This window comes from Pipistrellus kuhlii, unplaced genomic scaffold (assembly GCF_014108245.1).
Source record: "Pipistrellus kuhlii isolate mPipKuh1 unplaced genomic scaffold, mPipKuh1.p scaffold_m20_p_7, whole genome shotgun sequence".
NCBI classification, from domain to species: Eukaryota; Metazoa; Chordata; class Mammalia; order Chiroptera; family Vespertilionidae; genus Pipistrellus; species Pipistrellus kuhlii.
Window position 1 is genome coordinate 41,461,519 of NW_023425573.1, and position 19,380 is coordinate 41,480,898.

The 19,380-nt window shown below is 38.8% G+C and overlaps 1 protein-coding gene and 1 long non-coding RNA gene across 5 annotated transcripts in view; both read right to left on the minus strand.

The window, feature by feature from the left end:
• CERS6 (ceramide synthase 6) overlaps window positions 1-19,380 on the minus strand; it is a 254,564-nt gene that overhangs the window by 217,397 nt on the left and 17,787 nt on the right. The window lies entirely within an intron of this gene.
• LOC118709784 lies at window positions 8,267-11,241 on the minus strand. The gene is made up of 2 exons (XR_004985134.2): window positions 9,998-11,241; window positions 8,267-9,933 (listed from the first exon to the last, which is right to left on the minus strand). It is a non-coding gene; the product is annotated as an uncharacterized LOC118709784 (long non-coding RNA).

A 19,380-nucleotide genomic window follows, 5' to 3' on the forward strand; every position in this document is an offset into this window, starting at 1 on the left:
CTCGGTTAGCTTTCCCAAATGAGGGCCAGCAGGGACTGAACGGAGGCGAAGGATGACAACATTCCAGGGAAGCAGCATCTGCGAGTGCATCTTCCACCTGCTCACTCGAGATGGCTGAAAAGACCCGCTCGCTGTTTCATTTAGCAGGTATTGAGCAACTGTTATTTAGTTTAACACACATTTATAACATCAGACACATGTTCGAATTTAAGTATTAACTTATCTAATCCTTATACTAACCCAAAAAGATAAGCCCTACTCCCCCCCCCCCCCCCGCCCTCATTTTACAGGTGAGGGAACAAGCACAGAGAGGTTAAACAGTTAGCCCTGGATCCAAGAACGAATCAATACAAGAGCTGAGGCTGTCTGAGGCCAGCGTTCAGACTCTTAACCACTGGGCTCTACAAAAGAAACAAAGAGAAGCATGAGGAATCTATTGGGAAACAAGATTGACCTCTCTCTCTCTGCCCCCTGGAGAGTTCACCGTCTAGCCGGGAAGTGTAGGTAAAAAGCAGAAAATAATGGGGGAATAAGGACACATATGTAACACCTTAATCAATAAAGAATTATTATTTTTTTAAAGCAGACAATATAAGACAATTTACTTACAGGCTGAAATACTACAATGGAGAAGTGATGGGATACCACAACATAGAAGGGTAAAGGATGCTGGACACTTTCCCTGAGCTGTCATTGGTTCCTCACAAAACCCTGACAAATAACTAGTAAGATGTGTGATCATTTTTTGTGGAGTTCTGGTTCAGAGGAGAGGTGAAGGCCAGGGGCAGGATTCATCCCTAGTCTGGGTGTCCCTGACATCTGCCTAGTTCCTAAAAACAAACTGTTTTCTTCTAGATTCTTCCCATGTGTTGTAATCCTTTTGCATTACATCACTTTAATTCCCTCTGTACATGACACTATGAGAGGCTGAAGAATTTATCATGAGTGTTGTGTCAAATGCAGGAGACATGCCATTGCTCTGACAATGGTCATTTAATACAAAGCCCTCTGTTCACAGTAAGACTGTGATGCATATTGGTTAATGGCGTTCATCTAAAGCTGATTCCTGTCATTGTTGGTCTGCAGGGACTCTGTCCTGGTAGCTGAGGAGCTGGTTAAAGAAATGGAGGCAGAAGAATAAACATATATTTAATGACTTCATTCTAAGGACCGTGACAGGTGTTTTTACAAGTTGACTTACCCAAATAGCTAGGAGAGGTCAGATGTTTCAGATATGACAGATCTGAGAACCTGTTGGGACTGACTTTAAAAACAACTTTCCCTCACCTTAAAAGTGCTGTAAGGAAAATGGAATGCAACCAAAACACAATTTCAAGAGAACAGACATTTTGTAGTCATTAAGAATTATGTTTACAAATATGTTAAACAAATGGATTTTTTATATTCTAATAATAATTACATATTCAGAAAAAAAGAGCATAAAAACTGATAAAGTATATGCTCCCTATAAGATAACTATTCTTATACATAAAACATTTCTGGAAATACACAAAAAGGAGTAATATCACCAATGGCTCCCTAGGAAGTGGACATGAGAAGATGGATAAGAGGAAATTTTAACCTTCACTGTACATCCTCCCTTAGTTTCCCATCCTGATTTTTTAAAATTTAAACAAAATTGCCTTTAGGAAGAGTTTTTAAGTGATGGTTACAGGGTGAAAGTTCTTTTAGGTTGTGAAGTTATCTTAAATGGCAGGACAAAGGTTTTTAAATATAGAATAATTTCAAATGTGTTCTCCCAATAACAGAAACTAGAAAATTCCTGAAACACCATTAAGAATAGTTTCCCCTAAAGGGTCAGTTTTCACTTTTTTTACTCCGTAAACTTTCTTATATGTTTAAAATATTTACAATAAGCATTTATCAAGTAGAATAAAGGAAATGTGCTACTATAAGTGATAGGATGGATTACAGGAGTTGCTTTCGCCACATCCTAAAGTCAAATATTATAAGGCCAAAATTGTCACTCAAAGATGAATAAATCCAAAGTAAAGACTAGAAGATCCTCTTTTTGCTGAATTGCAGCCAAGTATGGTCTCATAGTCCTATTTCAAGGAAGGCAGAATCACACCTTAATGTTAAATACTTTTGACCTAACTTTCTTTTACTACTCTAGTCTTCTTTGCTACAGGTATTAACCATATTTTCTTTCAAAGAAGGTGAGAGTGGCAATTCGCTGGTGCCAGGACACAGACCCCAACCTCAGTGTGACAGGCAACTACCCTCAAACTGGACGCTTCTTCCCTCATCTCTTGAGCATTGTTTGCTTCTATACCTCCCAATTCCTTCCAGAGTTTAGTTTTCCTTCTCAGAAAACGTGACTTGCCTCCAACGAGTATTATTAACACAACTGCACCTTACAAAACAGTGACAGGAAGGAAATGACTGCGTTAAGTCATCCTGATGCCGAAGAGTCCTTTATTAGCAAAATACGGATCTTCTTTGTAGCTCTGTGGGAAATATAACGGCATCCTGTTCACTATCATCATGCATCCTCCTGTTTGAGGTGCAAGATCCTTTGTGAAGTAGAAACAAAGAAGAGCAGGGAGTTCCACTCCTCTGTGATAGAGTGAGCACACTGCAGCCTCTCTTACTTTTCACAACTAAGATCTCTGGACACAACACAAAAAGCAGCAGCTGAGGTCTCTGAAAAGTGAACTAAAAAGGTGAATGGGGAAGGAGAGTCAAAAGGGACCTAGTTTTAAATTTTAATTTATTGTATTCTGGCAGCTCTGCCCTGGGGCAGGACCCCAGCAGAGTTCACCGACAGTAACAGAGCAGTGGTGCAGCAGCATGAGCAACTCAACCTGCAAATGACACCCTGTCCTGGACAAACCTGCAAAAGGGTTCTTGTAGACCAGAGTATGGGGGGAATCGTGAAGAGAAAGAAGACGTAAAAGGGAATCCCCTAACTCTATACAGAAACTGGCACAATGCCCAGCCTCACTCTGAGCTGTGCATTCACGGGACAGTCTCAAAGCACCATATCAAAGAGCTTTGTGAACTAAAAAAAAAAAAAAACGTAGCACCTAAGTCTGAGACCCGAAGTAGCAGAACAAAAGCTTTGAAAACTGACCTGAGAACAGAACCAGCACCCACAGAAGGTGAGACAGAAATGCAGTGTGACTCTTAACAGCAAAAACAACATTGTGCAATCCCCAACCTACATAGCATGACATAAATAATATCCAGAACACAACCCAACATATACGAAGAACTAGGAAAATATGACCAATTCTCAAGAAAGAAAGAAAAAATCAGATTCCAACCCTGAGATAACCCAGATGATAGGCATTATCATATCCTCCATGAGAATATAGAATGAATGGAAAGATAGAAGTTCTCAGCAAAGGAATAGAAACCAGAAAAATAACCAGTGGAAATCGTATCTGGCTGGCTCAATAAAAAAATAGAGATGACAGTTTCAAAAGAGTGAACTAGAAGAGTCGGTTAATTATCTAACCTGATAAGAGAAAAGATCCTCAGAAAAATAAGCAAAGCCCTGGCCAAGTAGCTCAGTTGGTTCGAGTGTCATCCCAATACTCCAAGGTTGTGGTTTTGATCCTGGTCAGGGCACATATAAGAATCAGCCAATGAATGCATAAATAAGTGGAACAACAAGCCTCTCTCTTCTCTCTTCTCTCTTTTCTCTTCTCTCTTCTCCTCTCTTCTCCTCTCCTCTCCTCTTCTCTCTCTTCCTCTCTCCCTCTCTCTCTCTCTCTCTCTCTCTCTCTCTCTCTCTCTCTCTCTCTCTCTCTCCCCCACCACCACCACCCCATCCTGCCTCCCTGCCTCCTTCCTCATCCCAGTTCCTCTCCCCTTTTTTTAAAATCAATAAAAAAGCTAGCTTCTTGTATTCCTATCAATGTTGTTCTAGAATAAGAGGAGAAAAAGACTGGTAGAGAAACTATTTGAAGCAATAATGGCCAGAACTTCCCAATTATTAAAATATATTTATAAATGTAAGAGTTTCATAAACTTAAAATAGGATAAGCTCAAAAAAAAACCACACTTAGACACATCATAATCAACTGCTTAAAAGCAAAGATAAAAGAAAAGTATTCCCAGCAGATACAGAAAAATCACACATTATAAACAGAGGAATAATTTTAATGACTGAAGATTTCTCATCAGAAATGAGAGAGGACAGAAGACAATGGAAAAACATCTTCAAAGTGTTAAAAAAAAAATCACTAACATAGAAATGTATATCCATTAATAACATCTTTCAGGAAAGGCAGGTAAATAATGCCGCTTTTAGACAAAGGAAAACTAAAAGAATCATTTTTAGCAGACCTGCTCCAAAAGAAATGCTAAAGGAAGTGCATCAGGCTGAAGGGAAATTATACTAGAAAGAAACGTGTAGTTTCACCAATTAAAGAACATTTACAGAAATGGCAACTATCATCGTAAATATAAAAGGTTATTTCCCCCAAGTTTTTGAAAGTGTGTTTAATTGTTGAAAGAAGAAATTATGCCACTGCTTGATAAAGTTTTCAGTATAAGTAGATATAATACATATCACGAGTATAACATAAGAATGGGAGAGGATAAAGGAGCCTATATGGTATTAAAGGTCTCTACATCTAAGTTGTATAATATAAATAGTAAATTGACTATGAAAGTTTAGGAATGTATAATGTCACCCTTGAACATTTAGCAGACAAGTTTTTCCCAAAGAGATAGAGCCAAAAAGCCGATAGAAAAATGAAAATGAAATACTAAAAAGTTAGATTCAAATTATTGAAGAGAAGAAAAAATCATTAAGTGGACTGTGTGGAATTTATTAAACTTGCAAAATAGCAGAGAGGATACACAGAAAACAAATAATACAATGGCATTTCTAAATCCAATCATATCAATAATTATACTAAATGTAAGTGATCTAACACACCCATATAAAGACATCAGAATTTTTCAAAGTAACAAGAACTAACTACTAGTAAATGCTGCCTACAAGGAACCCAATTTTAAAATATAAAGACTTGATAGATTAAAAGTAAAGGATGAAAAAGTACGTCATATATACAATCATCAAAATAAAGCCAAAAAGGATATCTTAATTTCAACCAATCTCCTTTTCTTGCCTGTCCTAAACTTTAATCCCTCTCTATTAACATAAGTACTTACAGTGCTTATTTCTTCATTCCTCATAATATCATTTCCAGAGTATTAATCTATATTTCTTGGTGATTTACAAAATATATCATCATATCCCTCCTTGCTTTTTTTATGAACTTACCATCTGAGAGAGACAACATTAATGCAAGACAGCAATTAATATACATTATATATAACATATTTAAAATATATGTTTGGAAAATATGTTAAGTTCCCTGTGTACAGAGATGATTTCATAGGCTTTAACAATGGCATGAGATTCTCACTAAAATTACAGTTTAGGTGGTTTAGAAAATTGTATTGGAGAAGAGCGAATTCATATGAGAAGCTTGAGAAAAAAACGTATTTTAAAAGCAACTAAATGTAGGTTTTGAGAAAGCATGTATAAAGCAAGCATAAGGCTGAACAGTACATAGATAAGCCTCTTAGAATTTTACTAGACTTATAAAGATTCACAGCAGAATTAAACAGATCATGCGTCTCACTGCCTCTTACACCATAAGGATGAAATAATGCTTTGGGGTTTATACCTAATAGATGTCCTTTTAATCAATTTTTTTATCTAAACATTATCACTAAGAAATTATAGCCTTACAGGCACCACTGCCCCTTCTTCAACAGTCACTTTTTTAAGGCGACAGGGAAAGGAGAGAGAGAGACAGATAGACAGAGGGGAGGATGGCAGAGAGGAGGGGAGAAGGACAAAGAGGAGGAGATAATTATGCAAACGGGTGAAAACTTCCACAATAGGAATTCATCAATTGTTCAAAACACATGGATCAAGATCTTCAATTCAAAAATTTCAGTTATAATTAAAACCAGGGGACAGATTGATTGTTTTAGGAGAAAGCATAAGATGACAACAGAGAAAAGTGAAGGCCTGAACCCAGTAGTACACCTGGACAATCATCATCCTCCACCTCACGTGTTTTCACATATATTCTGTGATTTGCTTAAAGAAAAACAAAACACTCAGCTCTACTGTACAAATGAGGCAGTAGACGAGACGAAAATATCTTACCAATATAGGCATCCCTCACATTTATGATGCAATTCATTTCTGGAAACCACAATAAAAAAAATCATTAAGTGGACTGTGTGGAATTTATTAAACTTGCAAGATGCCTACTTGCTCACTTGTTTATCTTCGTAAAGAAAAGGCATTCTCTTCCACTGTGAGTAATCATGAAGCAGTATTTCAGGCCCCAAGGCTGTGCCTGTGGGAAACAGCCTCTTTTACAGTCCCCTAAAGCTGAGGCCAGGCCAGCTACCAACCACTCTCCACTTGGCTGGAAATGCCAACCTATCAGGCCTTAAAAAGAGAAATTCTGAATAGAAAGACAGTAACTCTCCTTATCTGAAAACACACACACACACACACACACACACACACACACACAAACACACATACCTTGAAAAATAGGTGAGTATACATTCTCTGCCAAAATGTGATCAACAAGAAGTTAATTAAGCATTTTAGCTGTCAAGGAAGAATGCCTGGTTCAGGAAAATTTAGGATTATGTGTCTGCAAAAGGACCTAGCCCCTTACTGGTATGGTTAAAGTGGAGAGTTGTTCTCTCCTCTGCTTCTTTTTTTAATTGATTTCAGAGAGAAAGAGAGAGGGAGAGAGATAGATAGAAGTATCAATAATGAGAGAGAATCATTGATCGGCTGCCTCCTGCATGTCCCACACTGTGAATCAAGCTCACAACCTAGGCATATGCCCTGACCGAGAATCAAACCATGACTTCCCAGTTCATAGGTCGATGCTCAGCACCACTGAACCACACAGGCCAAGCTCTTCTCTGCTTCTTAATGTGTGTACAAAACCTAGTAAAACCAACAACATAACTGCTGTGTTAAACAACATATAGAATTTTCTCCTTATTGTGCTTTTCATATCTCTTTGCTTTGAACATAGTGACACAATATTTTGAATAGAGATATCTAGACCAGTGGTTCTCAAAGTGTGATCACTGAACCAGCAACATCAGCATTACCAGGGAATGTGTTAGAAACATAATTCTAATCCAGACCTACTAAATCAGAAATTTGGTGGGGGGGTAAGGAGGGAGGTCAATTTGTTCACACAAGTCCTCCAGGTGACTGATGCCCTGTGAAGTTTGAAAGCCATAATTCTAGAAGTCTTTAAATATGGACCTAAGTCTGACCTTCATTTCTCCAAATTGTCTGGAAGCAAAGATTCAGTAATCCTGGTTCAGGGTGCTCCTCATACTCATGACACTGGAGTGGCTGTAGAAGAGCCTCATCTTTTCATCTCTGTCTCTCTGCCATACAAGGAGAGGACACTCATGGGAGGGCACTAAGGCAGGAGGAAGACTCACACCTATCGCCAACTCTCAACCAACATATATAAATGTCTGTCTTCTCCGTGAAAGGAAGTCAAAGTCTCTCTCTCCAAAGGGGTGGCCTTTCTTGATAATCACAATATTTCCAATTTACAGTGGGTTTATATATATATATATATATATATATATATATATATATATATATATATATATAATTTAGCTGCCACAATAACCCTATGAGGCAGGTTCTGTACTCCCCTGAACAGTTTGCAAAGGAGGAAGCTGGAGCTCAGAGAACTCTGAGTAACCAGCTACCAGCCTAAGATCAGCCAACCAGCGAAGGTATAGAGCCTCCACTGTTCACACCAAAGAAACAGCTCTGTGTTCATGGGTGAACTGTTGAACCTGCATAGGCCTCGTTGCCACACCCATAAAACAGAAGGAAAAGTAGTGCCTACTGCACAGAGTTTGTGTGAGGATTAAATAAGATAATCCACATAAGGCTCAACAAAACAGTGCCTGGCATGTAGCACATTTACAATAAATATTAACCATAATGTATTGGCTATAATTACTGATCTGACACCACCACCACCATGCCAGCTATTAACAACAATGCAGCCACCACTACTGCTCCAGGAATTGGGCCTTTTTTAACTTATTACAATTTTCCTTTTCTCCTGCCTTCACACTTCTTACACTGTCCAGACAACAAACACTAGGTTGAGTGTTTATGCAATAGCCATGATTTCATCATCTATTGGGTTATGATAGACTTTACAATAAGAAAAAAGAAAAAACAAACACCTTCATATGTGAGCAGCTATTCCAAATATCAGACACTTTTATTCCTACTTCAATTTAAAGATCAGCTCTTCCAAAGATAAACAAAATAATTATGTCAAATGTACACAGCCTTCATCCCCTCGAGCTTCTTAAGATGCAAAGGAAAACAAAAGGCTTAAATAAAGCTGGCAAATCAGAAAGCTGGTTTCGGCTCCTTGCCACTAAATTGATCAAAGATAGTCTGATTTTTCCAGTTGTGTAAATGAAAAACAGAAACTCTCCTCTGAACACATCCTTCCAGATATATAGGCCTGATTGCAGCCCTTTGAAGTCGACACAGCTGAAATCAGATTTTTTTTTTGCATGAATTATGCATTACAGCAGAACAGAGAGACCACTCGGAATATGACTCATCATACAAAAGGGGAGCTGAAGGCACCACTTGCACTATGCACTTTCTGGGAAGCCGGCATTCCTGAATTAGGTGAGAGACCCATGGTGAGGGGTTACTGAAAGGTCCAGCCACAAAGCCTACTCAGCTAATTACTTCAACAACGGCACAGACTCACTCATTTGTGTTTTGGTGGCTTTATCCCACCAACTTCCAAGTCCACTGACCTAATCCACCCTAACTATTTAAATCTAGTGAGCAAATGAGTAGTTAACATTCATTTTCACTCATTTCAGTCAAGTCAACATAAAATCGGCAAAAGATTCAAGTCTAAATTTAAAACACTTAATTTTGTATCTAAAGCACAAGGATTCAAGTTTAAATGTTATAATTTATTTCAGCATTTATGTGCTCCAACTTTGAATTATATTATACAAATCCAAACTGTTCGTATCTATTGGAATTCGAAGGCCTGCATAACAGAATTTTTGAGTGCCTTTGAAGTGTTTTTAAGGATTCCTCTAAACTTATTCAAAAATTTTACCTAAATATATAATTTCCTAAAGGGAAATAATTCTACACTGAAACTACTTCTAAATCAAATGTATTCATCTTAGTACTATATCAAACTCATCAAGACCCAAGATAACAGACTTCATACTTATATATGAATGGCTTATTAGTGCAATAAGTAAATCCATATTTGGGGAAAATTACTGGTTTTTCAGGTTGGCCATGATTCCAACGTCATTCCTACTTAATTTATGTAACAGATTAAGCACTTATTTCTCTACGTTAAATTCAAAAGCAATTTTTGTACAGGATTATGAAGCAAAGCAATGCGAGTTGAAGAGCTGTCTGAAATTGTAAAGGTCAGCTTCGAACTTAGAGCTAAAGATGATGGCTCAGGAATTACTCAGAAATTATTTCATTCAGTCCATTCGACATTTACAGCTAGAAACCACAACCAGCTATAGTTGATCCCACTGGGCCAGGAAACGAAGAAACTTCTGAGCAAAGGCAAAAAAAAGAGTTGGTCCGTGGCAAAGCTGGCTCCCTGTTGATGGCTTGTAACTGCTTCTCTTTCAAACCTCAAGCTCTCAAGAGCAGCCCCCCACACACACACACACACCCGTAGGCACCTCTCAGAGTGGGGCTCAGGGGCTCAGCTTCTATGAGAATGATGTTTCATTCCTACACGCTTTTGCTACCTGTGAGACTAACCTTCTAACTACTTGCTTTTGGCTCATGATATATATGTGGTCCTTTCTCTTGCCTCTCTTTTGACATGGAACCCATACCCTCTGCAAGAATTCTATATAGGCATAAATGTGCCTGAGCACCTCTGGTTTCTCTGAGGGTTCCCACTTTTCCTTTTATTCTGACTTAGATAGATGTATATCTACTCTATTAAGAATGCCTCTCCCCAGTGCTAGCTTCTCACCCTAATTTTGCTGGCCCACAACCCAACATCACACAGCTACAGCTGTGTTTTTCAGTCAGGTGAGTATCTGTCTCTGAAAAAGCTCAGAGAGAGGAAAAGCTCAAAGGTGTTTTGGTTTCTTCAAGCTCATGCATCCTTCATCTTGCACTTGGCTGAGTTCCCAGGTATCAACTCTCAAGGCACATGGGTGGCTTTGGACATGCACCTAAGCAAATATACAGAGTGGGTCAAAAGTAGGTTTACAGTTATAAGGACACAAAACACAGTTCATTCTTGTATTATGAATGATTGCATTATTTTCCATAGGAACAACTGCAAACCTACTTTTGCCCCACCCTGTACTCTGAAAGAGGCAAATAAAGAACAGGGGACTAGGAGTTACCATAATATCTGTAACTCAGCTACTAAGTTCGCAACAGTATGTGATCCTGGTGACTCATTATCCCTCTAAGATCTGTTTTCTCAACTGTAAAGTTAAAGAGGTTTTGCAATCTCAAAGTTTTCTCCCAGCTATGAAATTCTATTACTCTTCTTTGCAAAGGTAATTATTAAATTAATTACCAAGCTAAAGATATTATCTACTGTTACTTTCTCATGTCATCTCTCTTCTCTATTAGTATGGACAAATGAAACTCAATTATGTACTACAAGGCAAAAACACTGGGGCAGATTCCCATATAAATTTCTATTCTAACAGCATGTCTGAGTAAGCAATTAATGTTCCTGTTGATTAAAGCACTCTGAAATACGCATCTATATTGAGGTTTAAAGAAGCAGTTTAAAGAGGCAGAACGCACTGGCTGAGTACCTACTATGGGGCAGGGATTTAGTTAAGCACTTTACTGCAATTAACTCTAATCTTCATTATCTGAAAAGTTAATGTGATCTTCATCTCCCAGGATCTAGGAGATTCTTTAGCTTATCCAGAATCACAGCTCCAATAAGTGGTGGTAGCTGAACTCAAATGCAAGAGCTGTGCTCTGGGCTGGCCCGCTGGTGAGGAGCTGAGCAAGCATTTAATATCTGTCTTAGGTAGAGGTCATCGCAACATGCAGCTGCCTATCACACCATATCCAGGCAGTAAAACTTCCTACTGCATTTAGCAGGTTTCGTTTACACAGTGCCCTTCTTGAAAGGTGGGAAGAAATGGAGTTCCCTAGGATGGCTTCAAATTTGCCATATGTGAGAAAAATGAAAATCTAAAAGGAAAAAAATACATATATATTTATGTATATGTATATATATAATATGTATATGTATATATACATATTTATATATGTATATGTATATAAATATATATAAATATACATTTGTATATTTATATATGTATATATACATATTTATGTATATATACATATATGTGCACATACACACACACACACACATATATATATATATGGAAAAGGTATAACTACTTCATACAGTTAAAAAAAATCTGTTATAAATAAAAACATGTTGAAGACCCTATCACTCTGAATAAGTAAATAAAAATGGAATGAATAAAAATGAAGCTTAAAATAAATGAAAAATATAGAAATCATTCATTTTAACTCAAGAGTTTTAAAACTGACTTCTAAAAATGAAGAGGAATTAGTACTACCAGATAATAAGAGATATTATAAAGTTGCAATAATAAAACAGCCAAATGCAAAGTAACTTTGATATATGACAGAAGTAGTATTTCAAAGTAGAGAGGAAAATATATAGATCATTTAATAAAGCATGTTAATTGGAGGAGAAGAGGGTAACTAAAGTTGAAGTTCTTCATATCTGACACCAAACTTAATTCAAGATGGATCAAAAATTCAAATATTGCCTAAACAGGTTTGGCTCAGTGGTAGAGCGTTGGTCTGCAGACTGAAAGGTCCCAGGTTCGATTCCGGTCAAGGGCATGTACATTGGTTGCGGGCACATCCCCGTTAGGGGGTGTGCAGGAGGCAGCTGGTCGATGTTTCTCTCTCATCGACGTTTCTAGCTCTCTATCTCTCTCTCTTCCTCCTCTCTGTAAAATATCAATAAAATATATTTTTTAAAAAATTCAAATATTAAAAAACAAACAAACATAAAATACAAGGAAAGAGTGAATGTGTTTATCTCTAAGGCCTCTTGAAACTCCAGTAAAATCACTATGAAGAATAAAGGAGGTAAACTTCCAAAAGAACAAAAGACAATGATGACAGATAAGAGGTATCTCCCAACATCTTGGAAGATGGAAAACAGAAGAGAGAGTGGTAAGACTGATCTACTCAAGAGCGGCCACCAAATCCTAACTGCCTGCCAATGTTGGACGTCAGAGAAGGATGCCCCACACTTCCTCATGTACAAGAGCCACCTGGCGGTCCTGAGCCTGTTGACACTGGTTCAGCAGTCTGGGGTGAGGACTGCAGTGAGGAATGGGGTGAGGACTGCGATGAAAAGTGGGGTGAGGACTGCAATGAAGACGGCAGTGAGCACTGAATGCTGCATTTCTAACAAGTTCCCTTGATGATGTGGGCAGAGGCTGCGGGTTTGGGGACCGGCCAAATGGTGAGCAGCGAGGCTCTGGAGTAGACAATGCCGCAAATGTTCATGAACTGTCAGTGTCAGATACATGTGGAGGTTGGGGAGCAGAAAGGCTGGTCCAATGTCTGTATAAGGAATAGGCAGAGCTCCTGATTTGGTGCTAGAAGCCAGCTGATTGCTCGCCCCAGCGCCAGCAGAGGAAGGGGGTTTAATGCCCAGAAAGACCAAGTTACACAGGGTCTGACCTTTGGGACATAAAGTACAGTGACCAAAACATGGGATTAGGACAGCCATTTTCAACGTTTTCATCTCATGGCAAGCATAAACAAATTACTAAAATTCTGTGGCACACCAAAAATTATATTATAGTAGAGGCCTGGTGCACAAAATTCATGCACAGATGGGTCCCTGGTTCTGGCTGACGATCAGAGCCAATCAGGGCCTTCCTTCATTCTGCACTGCCCCTGGTGGTCAGCGCACGTCATAGCAAGTGGACGAACTTCCGAGGGGACACTTTGCATATTAGCCTTTTATACAGAGATATTTTGCTGATCTGACAAGAAAAAACAGTTTTAATTTTTATTCATTCAACCCAGACAGCTATTGTGTTGGCTGTGGTCATTTTTTAACTTGACAATCTAAGGGAAAAGAGGTCAGTGCCCTAACTAAATAGTCAGGTATAGCACACTGGTTGAAAACCAAAGGACTGAGAGAAAATCTGCAAACCAAATAGGACCTTGAGCTCCATTTCACAGCTCAGCTCTCAGAATGTGGGCAGCAGGCTCACAGCCATCAGGGAGGTAGGAGGAGGGTTGCTGTCTATGGAACTGACTAGCTCAGGGAATGCACTCTGGAAGGGAAAACAGTGGTTACTTAAAACACATGTAAATTAAAACCTTCAACCCAGAAAAAAAATCATAATTAAAGTTAAAAGACAAAAAAAAACAGAAGAAAATATTTACAATATACATGAAAAGTACAGTGTAGCTCATTTATTTCTGTGTAGAGAACCTTTCTAAATCAACAAATACTCCCCAAAATGACACAAACATCAAGTAGGTCACAGAAAATTTCAAAGAAAATGGCTTTAAAACATGAAAATGTGATTAATTTCAGTTAAAAATAAAGATTAAAAAAAAGATGAGATTTTAAAAATATATATATATATTATTGATTTTTTACAGAGAGGAAGGGAGAGGGATAGAGAGTTGGAAACATCGATGAGAGAGAATCATCGATCAGCTGTCTCCTGCACACCCCGTACTGGGGATGTGCCCACAACCAAGGTACATGCCCTTGACTGGAATCAAACCTGGGACCTTTCAGTCCGCAGGCTGACGCTCTACCACTGAGCCAAACCGGTTTCGGCAAGATGACATTTTTTTAAATACTGAATTGGTAAACATTTGAAAGTTCAGTTACATATCACATTAGACTTTCCTTAGTGGAAATATATGTTAAAATTCGACATAATCACTGAAGTGAAAGAGTACAAAAGAGCGTAGTTTGTATTAAATAACATTAATAAAGAATATTCATATATGTTTGTATATGCAGTTTTAAAGTTCCAGAAAACAGTTGCAAATGGTCATCTTTGAGGGAGTTTGTTTTCATTAAACACCAGAATTTACTGTTTCCCAGTTTTTCCATAAGAGGCATCTATTGATATTTTTTCTTTATCAGTTTCCTTCCCATCAATGACAAGGGGCAAGATGATGTCAATAGGATGAAAGAGAGAGAGATCATTGTAGAGAAGAGCACAGTTAATGAAGTGGCAAAAGCAGAAATTCCTTTTTTCTGTCCAAGAATTGGTTTGGGGAGATGAGCTAACTAACATCTTTTGCTACTCTTTCTGTACCTGAGAAATAGGAATAGTAATAGTAAATACAAGTTGATTATAGTTTATAATTTTAACCCTGCCACATCAATTGGGACAATTTATCTAACATACTTATATGTCTCATTTATTTATGCTTTGCAAATCTTTGCCTTAATAGTAATAGTAAATACAAGTTGATTATAGTTTATAATTTTAACCCTGCCACATCAATTGGGACAATTTATCTAACATACTTATATGTCTCATTTATTTATGCTTTGCAAATCTTACCTTAAGGCAAAGATTTGCAAAGCACTTCTGTATATACACAGGGTGTACCAAAATACACAAGAGAAGAAAGAAACATCAATTGAGCTATCACTTAGCCAGCATGACAGTGAGTCAGGACTTGCATTATGAGAAGGTAACTACTCCAAATGTCTGATTTGGAGGCTTAAAGCCATCATGCTGCATAAATACTGCATATAATTGCCTACATGTTTTTCATTAAAGTGTCACTTCCCCTCCCCCCAATATATTTTCATTGATTTCAGAGAAGAACAGAAAGGGAGAGAGAGAGAAACATCAACGATGAGCCAAAATCGGTTTGGCTCAGTGGATAGAATGTCGGCCTGCAGACTGAAAGGTCCCAGGTTCGATTCAGGTCAAGAGCATGTACATTGGTTGCGGGCACATCCTCAGTGGAGGGTGTGCAGGAGGCAGCTGATCCATGATTCTCTCTCATCGATGTTTCTAACTCTTTCTCTTTCTCTCTCTGTAAAAAAAATAAACAAATAAATCAACGATGAGAGAGAATCACTAACTGGCTGCCTCCCTCATGTCCCACACCAGGGATTGAGCCCGCAACCCGGGCACGTGCCCCTGGGTGGAATCAAACCCTGGACGCTTCAGTTGGCAAGCTGATACTCTATTCACTGAGCCAAATTTGCTAGGGCTAAAGTATCACTTCTGTATATACACAGGGTGTACCAAAATACATAAGAGAAGAAAGAAACATCAATTGAGCTATCAACTATTAAAATGTGTATACATTTTTGGGGACACCTTATGTGTTGTATGTGTATATGTGTGAATATATTATTATGTTTTAATATATTAATATATTTATATATATAATACACATATGTATACACACACGTATATATATATTTTACTCATTAAATTTAAATTTATGAGCTCCCCTTTTACCTTACAATTTTACCAAATCCATAAACAATACATTTTCTATAGCTTTGAAGCTATACAATTTAGTAAGGTAAAAAACAAATGGAAAAAAATTTTTTCACAACATAAAATTCATTTTCAAAAAGTTACTTTTTAAAACCTTCCCTAGAATGTCTTAATTCTTAGACAATAGATGTATGCTTAAATAATAAAGCATGATGTGTCGTAATATCTGCAATTTACTTTGCCTGGTACATAAGAAAAAAAGAAAAAACCTGATAAAATACTAACAATCATAGAATTTTAGGTGGTGAGAATGAAAATGTTCATGGCACCATTTTTTAGCTTTTCTGTATATTTAAACATTTTCATAAAAGTGAAAAAAATTAATAGCTACCATTCTACAGGTATAAGAACATAACGTTTTCCTAAGCAGAAAGGCATGAGAAAAAAAGATGACTGAAAGAGAGTATGTAGTGGGCAGTCAGCTGTCCTTTATAGAAGAATATAAACTAGTTCCAGATTTAAAATCTTCTCTGGAGTTCCAGGTCTTAGTTACTTGTTGAACCTTGGTTACTTGTCACTTGGTGACTTGTTGATTGGAAATTTTCCTATTGTTGGAATAGCTGAATTCTAAGGTAACAACTTAGATAATAAGTTATTAGGAAACCTTATATAAAGAGATGTTTTCCTCCTTCATGATTTCTTGCATAAGGTAATAAAATTTAATATACCTATAACTGGTTTTTATTTGATGTAAGAGAATATAACAAAGCACTGACCATTCCTGTTAGCTAAGAAAACCTAAGGCAACGAGTTGGAAAAGGTGTAAATATGTAAAATATATGTTTGTTAAATAAATTATTACAGTAGTTCCTATGAAGTTCAAAATTACAAACTTGAATGAATTTCTCATTGTATGTTATTATTATTATTATTATTATTCCCATTTCTCAGTTTAAAAAAAAAAAAAAAAAGAGTGGCAAAATGTTTTTTCATGGCAGATATTGTGAAATTTCCTTCTTAGCCAGAGTCTCAACCTACTGTCAGCCCATCAGTCAAAACTGCCATTTTCTTTACAGAGTAGGGCAGTATCAAAATTATATCAGATTTGCAGCAGGTTAAGTCAGGGTGGGGAGGTTTTCCATACAGTGTTGGGGGTGGGGGTGGGTAACTGGTATAATTTGCTTTATGAAGCTTTGTCAGCATTTATTAAATGTTTAACTTTGTACATCTTCTGACCCAGCAACTCTATATGCTAGTTTAGATAAATACACCAAAGTACAAAGAAGTCTGCACAAGAACGTTAACTAGAGGCCCAGCACGCATGAAATGGTGCGCAAGCAGCCCACTGCGTGAGCCACATGTCCCAGAGTCCCCCCCCCCTCCCCCGGTGCCTAGGGACCCAGAGCCCAGGCTGCCAGCGCTGCCGCGGGACCCACCCATGCACCTCCTGGTGACCGGTCTCTGGTTGTCACGGCACTGCGATCGCCGGGTTTTTATTATACAGATAGCATTTACAGTGAAAGAGTTGAATGAACAAGGAGCTGCTCAAACAATGGGACGCTGTGCCATCACATGAGAAAGAACAAAGTGTACACGCATGGCAGTCACTCTTTCCCAATAAAACCTTTTCTTTTTATTTCATGTTTTTCTTATTAAGGTATTATATGTGTACATATATTACCAATGCTCTCCCCACTCCCATACATGCCCTCACCCCTCAGTGTTTTGTGTTCATTGGTTATGCTTTATATGCATGCATACAAGTCCTTTGATTGATCTCTTATCTCCCCCACCCCTCCCTAACCTTCCTGCTGTAATATGACAGTCTGTCCCAATAAAATCTTGAAGACATAATGTTACATGAAAAAAGAAAAGTTTCAGAACAGAATTTAGAGTATCTTATTCATGCATTAAACTTTATATTTCTGTGATGGTGGAGGGGGTAAATTCATTGAAAAAGTTCTGGAAGAATATACATATCAACTGCTAACACTGGTCACATCTCAGGAAGAAAGTGGATAGAGGAAACTGAAAATGAAAAATTGTTGCTTTTTTTCTCTGCAATGGGATTATATCCTGACTAGGGGCCCAGTGCAGGAATTTGTGCATGCTGAAAGGAACTATAAGCCGTGAGGCTGCGGTAGGCACAGAGAAAGGTCTCGGCCCATTCTCTGAGCCCCTGCCCAGCCCCTCCCTCAGGGCCGTCTGCTGGCAGCCCCGCTCACACTGTCACCACTCCCATGCACTGACAGCACCAGCTCCACTCGCACCCGCTGCCAGCATGGAGTGACTGGGGCCAGTGCCAGCAGCGGATGTGAGTGGGGCTGGTGCCATCAGTGGGTGCAAGTGGCTGCTACTGCCCCGGTTGCCCCTCAGGAGCAGGGGGAGGTGGAGAAGCTCTCAGGAGCTATCATGGCTGGCAGCTGCCACTTGCACCCACTGATGGTGCCCAGTGATTGGGGCCAATGCCAGGTGCTGGAAGAAAGTGTAAGCTGCTCACACCAGCGGGTGCGAGCGGCAGCTCTGGCACAGGCTGCGGGTGCGAGCAGGGCCAGTGCCAGCAGTGGGTATGAGCAGCGGCTCCAGTGCCAGCAGCTGGTGTGCCCATGAGGGGTGATCAGGGTCGGCAGCCGCCATTCGCACCCACTGACAGCACTGAGCAATTGGGACTGGCGCTGGGCACCAACAGTGGGTATGAGCGGCAGCTCCAGTGCTGGCAGCAGGTATGAGCGGGGCCAACACCAGCAGCAGGTGTGGGCACTGGCAGCAGGTGCAAGTACCTGGCAGGACAGCAGGACAACCGAGTGCGGGAGCAAAGAATTTGTATTAACCATCGGAGGCTCACCATAATAACAGCGACCAGCTGTGGTCTGGCACCTCTGTTCACCTGCTCCACCATCCCACCACAGCCGATGCCCGCTCTGCTGCCTACTGCCAATGCCCACCATGTTCCATGCACAGCCCTGATGGTCAGCACACATCATAGCAACTGGTTGTTCGGATGTTCCGCCATTTGATCTATTTGCATATTAGGGTTTTATATATATATATATATGAGATTAAAGACATATAACACTAGGTAGTGTTTTTAAATGATCTTAAAAATGGAAGAAGTGGTTGCATAATTTTAAATGTTCAATCTGTTTCGGAATACTAGTTGTTTTGTAGCATTACTAATCCTGTAGACACCAAAACATTTAAAAGTACACAAGTTAAAAGTAATTACTTTATATTACATTAGAAAATAGCAAATGGTAACTGCTGAGACAATATTACACCAAGATATCTGAATCTTTATTTTCTTTTTCTTTCTCTCTTTCTTTTTTGGGGGGTGGGGTGGAAGGGAAGCTCAGGAAATATGGTCCTGTTATTCTCACTGGCTTTTCACAGTTTTCACCCCATTCAGAGGCTGAAGTCCTTCCTCAAAGCAAGTGAGGACAAAACATAATCTCTTAAAATATTTTTAAATATCTTTAAAAAATTTTTAAATATCTTAATATATATAAATAATTCTGCAGGATATATATTGTATATATGTCAACAAAATGTGCTAACCACATTTTTTAAAGAGCCAAAGATTCGAGAGGGACTTAGTTAAGCTGAGGCTGTTCTAGAATGGGGACAGACACTTCAGGAAGAGTAATGGCTAATGCCATTTTGACCCATGTTTACTGAGTGATCACCACGCACCAGGCAGTTTAAGATTTCATCACAATTAATTTATTTAATGCTCCTAAGTGCCCGGTGTGCTGGGCGGCAGTGTTATTCCCATTTTACAGGCGAGGCCCAGAGGTT